The sequence below is a fragment of the Sinocyclocheilus grahami genome, unplaced genomic scaffold (genome assembly GCF_001515645.1).
Source record: "Sinocyclocheilus grahami isolate Dianchi unplaced genomic scaffold, SAMN03320097.WGS_v1.1 scaffold655.1, whole genome shotgun sequence".
Classification (NCBI taxonomy): Eukaryota; Metazoa; Chordata; class Actinopteri; order Cypriniformes; family Cyprinidae; genus Sinocyclocheilus; species Sinocyclocheilus grahami.
This window is the reverse complement of record NW_015505834.1, coordinates 737,804-743,260: the sequence shown is the minus strand read 5'-3', so window position 1 is coordinate 743,260 and position 5,457 is coordinate 737,804. Positions and strand designations below refer to the sequence as shown.

The following is a 5,457-nucleotide window of genomic DNA, read 5'->3' as shown; positions in this document are numbered from 1 at the left end:
CAACTAATGCTCTTTCAATGTGTATGTTTGTTCTTTGTTGAACTTTTTTTTTTTTTGGGTCCATAAAGTGAAAGTCAGTGGGGTTCAGTGATGTATTGGACCCCACTGACATTCATTGAACAGACAAAAATAGTTTATATTAGTTAGAAGTTAATAGTATTTTTACTATTAGTATAATAGTAAAAATAGTTTTACCATCTAATTTCCCCCCCTCTCAGTTCTGCAGTTATAAACCTGCTCTTATTTTTTTGGCAGATACGAATGCATTATTAGGTTTGAGATGGGTGTTTTCCTCGCACCACTACATTTGGCAGATTTTTGTTACTAACCCATACAATATTTCACAGTCATTAATCAAGACTGATAGGTGTTAACAAAGACGTGCCATTAGATGGGTCTGCAAAGTAAAATTAGATGAGTAAAGAAACACAACCGTTGCATTTATCAGGTGTAGCTCAGTACTCTGTTTACTGATAATGCAACTACACCGCTGAAGTTAGAGGAAATGCCTTCAGTGTTCACAGGTAAGAATACAACCAAGCCTTCAACACCTTCATCTGCTTCATTCCTTCACTGAAATCACTTCCAGACCAGAAAGCAGCGGCGCTGTGCTTTCACATGGAGGACTGTCTCGTATCGGGTTCCTGCTCTATATATAACCAGAGGGCAAAATACAAGAGTGCTTTCAAAACAGATGCCGGGGTGTTGTGAAATGAAAAGACATCCAACGACTGACTCGGTTCATTGTTTTTCTGTGGACAACATATGAGTGATTTCAAATCAAATGGGTTCCCCGCGTAATCATGAATGTATTCTTCTATAATCTCTACATTCATTTGTGTTTTGTTCATTTATTCCCATCTGCTTTCACGTTAATTCCTTAATAGGGAAGGAGTGACATATAAAGACTTGTTTTTTTGAGACCAAGTACAGAGGCTTCCCCAGTCATGATTGCATTGCCATTTCAATGTCTATAAAGCCCAAAAATGCTATCTAGCTGGGCAGCTCTGCAATTTGAGGCAGCAAGTATTCAAAATGTGCCAGTGTTATCCTCTCTCATCTGCTTGGTCTGGATCAAGATGTGTTGTGATTGAATCAACATGTCCTTCACAGAGAGCTGTTCTCCGGGTCCGCAGCAGATCACAGTGTGGTGACATCTGATACAAACACTGCTGATGTAAAAATAACCTTCAGCAGACCAATGTGTCCACTTAAAAGTTGTTTTCTTGCATTTTGGGTCTCAACAAGACTGGACCTTTTGACACATTTTGCGGCTGATTCTACTAAAACACCTTATTTTGCAACCAGTGCCATACTGAAACCCCCCAGTAATAACCGTGGAGGCTGTAGTGTACAGGATGAATATGTGTGGGTGTGGAGATCCGTCTTATCAGCACTATCACCATTCTCAGAAATGATTTGGAAATCTCTAGAACATTGTGCAATTTGGCTTGACGCAAGTAGTGACTAGACCTTTCTGCCTCCATCTATCACAAAGCATCTCCACATTTAGATCAAACTCGCATGTACAACTCCAACAGACTGCAGAGCACAATCAGCTCTAGCTCTGACAGACGAGACGATGCCCCGCAGCTGTAGAGCTGAGCTTCAGAGCAGAGGGTGGTTTGTACAGTAAGCGCGTCATGACTCGTAAGCCCCGCCCCCGGACGTGTCAATCACCGTGACGTCACGACCACTATTAAAGAAAGGCAACAAACAACAGCCAGAAAAACACACACACACACCAGCACGGACCGTCGCCAAGGGTGTAATACAAAGTCTCTATATTGTGGGAGCTTCTCTTTTTACTCGGATAAGGCAAGTAACTTGAGACACTTGTGTTCGCATTACATTTCGCTTTAACCCTCATGCTAAGCTTGTAGGAAAATATGAGTCGTTTCGGTAAAGTGACTCGGTAGTAAGCCCAATATAGGTTTTATTAAAGTTATTCGTTGATATAATGTCCTTCAGTGTGGTAACTGTTCGTCTAAAAGTGTGAACTTGCGGAGTTTAACCAAATATGGCTGTTAGCTGATGCTAGTCAAATTAGCCTGTTGTTCCTTTTCCTGCTCTATATATAACCAGAGGGCAAAATACAAGAGTGCTTTCAAAACAGATGCCGGGGTGTTGTGAAATGAAAAGACATCCAACGACTGACTCGGTTCATTGTTTTTCTGTGGACAACATATGAGTGATTTCAAATCAAATGGGTTCCCCGCGTAATCATGAATGTATTCTTCTATAATCTCTACATTCATTTGTGTTTTGTTCATTTATTCCCATCTGCTTTCACGTTAATTCCTTAATAGGGAAGGAGTGACATATAAAGACTTGTTTTTTTGAGACCAAGTACAGAGGCTTCCCCAGTCATGATTGCGTTGCCATTTCAATGTCTATAAAGCCCAAAAATGCTATCTAGCTGGGCAGCTCTGCAATTTGAGGCAGCAAGTATTCAAAATGTGCCAGTGTTATCCTCTCTCATCTGCTTGGTCTGGATCAAGATGTGTTGTGATTGAATCAACATGTCCTTCACAGAGAGCTGTTCTCCGGGTCCGCAGCAGATCACAGTGTGGTGACATCTGATACAAACACTGCTGATGTAAAAATAACCTTCAGCAGACCAATGTGTCCACTTAAAAGTTGTTTTCTTGCATTTTGGGTCTCAACAAGACTGGACCTTTTGACACATTTTGCGGCTGATTCTACTAAAACACCTTATTTTGCAACCAGTGCCATACTGAAACCCCCCAGTAATAACCGTGGAGGCTGTAGTGTACAGGATGAATATGTGTGGGTGTGGAGATCCGTCTTATCAGCACTATCACCATTCTCAGAAATGATTTGGAAATCTCTAGAACATTGTGCAATTTGGCTTGACGCAAGTAGTGACTAGACCTTTCTGCCTCCATCTATCACAAAGCATCTCCACATTTAGATCAAACTCGCATGTACAACTCCAACAGACTGCAGAGCACAATCAGCTCTAGCTCTGACAGACGAGACGATGCCCCGCAGCTGTAGAGCTGAGCTTCAGAGCAGAGGGTGGTTTGTACAGTAAGCCCCGCCCCCGGACGTGTCAATCACCGTGACGTCACGACCACTATTAAAGAAAGGCAACAAACAACAGCCAGAAAAACACACACACACACCAGCACGGACCGTCGCCAAGGGTGTAATACAAAGTCTCTATATTGTGGGAGCTTCTCTTTTTACTCGGATAAGGCAAGTAACTTGAGACACTTGTGTTCGCATTACATTTCGCTTTAACCCTCATGCTAAGCTTGTAGGAAAATATGAGTCGTTTCGGTAAAGTGACTCGGTAGTAAGCCCAATATAGGTTTTATTAAAGTTATTCGTTGATATAATGTCCTTCAGTGTGGTAACTGTTCGTCTAAAAGTGTGAACTTGCGGAGTTTAACCAAATATGGCTGTTAGCTGATGCTAGTCAAATTAGCCTGTTGTTCCTTTCCAGCTAAACGCTGAACTGTGACACGAAACCGGCAGATTTGGGTTTAAACCCGCGTGTTTTATTATTAACGCCGTGTTTGTTTCGCTTTTAACCCGATTTCGTCTTTCGGGATGGCTGAGATGAGAAACAAGTCCGTTCGTTGCAGTTAGCTGCATGTATTTGAGTGTTTACTCGGATGAAGTAAAGTCTGTTTGTGTGTGTGTATATATAATCATAACTCGAGTAATTAACTCCCTGGGATGCTGTTTTCGGGTTTATTTCGTGTGTTGCTTGAGATCAGATTCAGAGGACTCAAACCCCAGCTAGCTAGTGTATCTTTACCACCGAGCGAGCTGATGAACGTCTCATTTTCCTCAGTATCTGCAGTCAGATGTCTGTATGCACAAAGACACAGATCCCTAAACAAGATCATATCTGCAGATGGAACTTTTATTTATTTATTTTTATTTAAACTAGCAACTCATGACTACACCACGTTATGTACGAGAAGCTGCAAAAGACACAGGCGCAAGTGGAATGTACAAAACATGATGACATAAAATTTTATGTAAATATAATGGGCGATATATTGCGTCCCCAAATTATTGAGGTCATGTACATGTTTTGCGCGACAAGTCGATATATTGATTATTGCGACAGGCCTACATGCATATATTATGTAAATATAAATACAAACGCATACTGTATATATTTTCAAAATATATGTACATGTACAATTATATTCTAATATTTTATTGTTTAATATATAAACATAATTGTTCTTAAATGCATGCATACATGCATACATACATACACACACACACACACTATGTAAACAAACATTTATTTTGGATGCAATTAATTTTGACAGCACTAATATAGGGCTGTGCAGAAAATCTAATGCATATATGTATATGTGTATTTAAGGGGGTCTGAATACTTTCCGTACCCACTGTATGTATATGTTTGTTTGTCTTGTAGCCCAATTCTAATTAATATCAAGTTTTTGTTTAATTTCATTTGAGTTTTTCAATACTTTGTAATCACTTGTTTAATTCATTTGACCCACAGCAGAAATTATTTTAGAAATAGACTTTGTGAATCTTGCGTTCTTATCTGGTTTTATTATATAAAGAGGTTCACATGGTTTGGGATAGTTTGGTCCACATCAAACACTCCACTGTGACATTTTCCTCAGCATAATTTTGAAGGCATTAGGAAAATGGTTTAAAATAGTACAGTGCATGACCCAATATTTTGGGGAAGTCATGCTGTATGTCGACTGTCAAATGTCAGTGGATGGAATTACAACAGCAGCGTGGAGATTTCATATTGTTGACGTAAACCGTCGGTAATGATTACGAAAGAAACAAAAGCAGTAGGACCAATTAAAAACCAAACAATAGCGGAGATGGGAACTTAATTTGAAACTTTATTTCACAGCAGTATTAAACACTGAGAAATTCAGAAAATGTGTTACCAAGAATGCACACAAATGTTAATCATTTAACCTAGGACCGTGATCGTCAACCCCTAATAAGTCTTATTTGCATTCGGTTAAATTTAAAAACGTTCAAAATAAAAATGCACAACGTTAAATTAAGATTAGTCAACACTTTATTTTAAAGTCCAATTAATTAACTACGACTTTTGCCTCATTCCTAATTTGCGGTTTATTAATAATTAGTAGGGCTGGGTTAAAAAAAAAAAAAATCTATCTCTCTGTATTAATCGATTCTTTTTTTACGGAACGATATAAATTCTTAAATCCCAAGAATCAATTAGTCTAGCCTGTTTTCAGTTAATGGACGGAGCACTGAAGGGCACCTCCCATCCAATATATCGCTATAGGGCCTTTCGCACCGCAGGAACCTTTTCATAGTACCAGAACTAATTGTGGAACTACCCACTTTTTGCCGTGTTCGTACCGCCGGAACTGGGAGCGATTTTAGTACCGGACTACCTTTTTCGAGAACCAAATTAGCTCCTACTCCGGAGCAGGGTCTAAC

General features: G+C 39.6%; 1 protein-coding gene across 2 annotated transcripts in view; it reads left to right on the top strand.

Annotated features, from left to right (window-relative positions):
- Window positions 1–3,115: 3,115 nt before the first annotated feature.
- Window positions 3,116–5,457, top strand: part of LOC107558700 (AN1-type zinc finger protein 5-like) — a 5,444-nt gene continuing 3,102 nt past the window's right edge. For both annotated transcript variants that reach the window (XM_016242366.1, XM_016242365.1), the window contains exon 1: window positions 3,116–3,222. The gene's annotated coding sequence lies outside the window, so the exon portion shown is untranslated. The remainder of the gene's footprint in view (window positions 3,223–5,457) is intronic.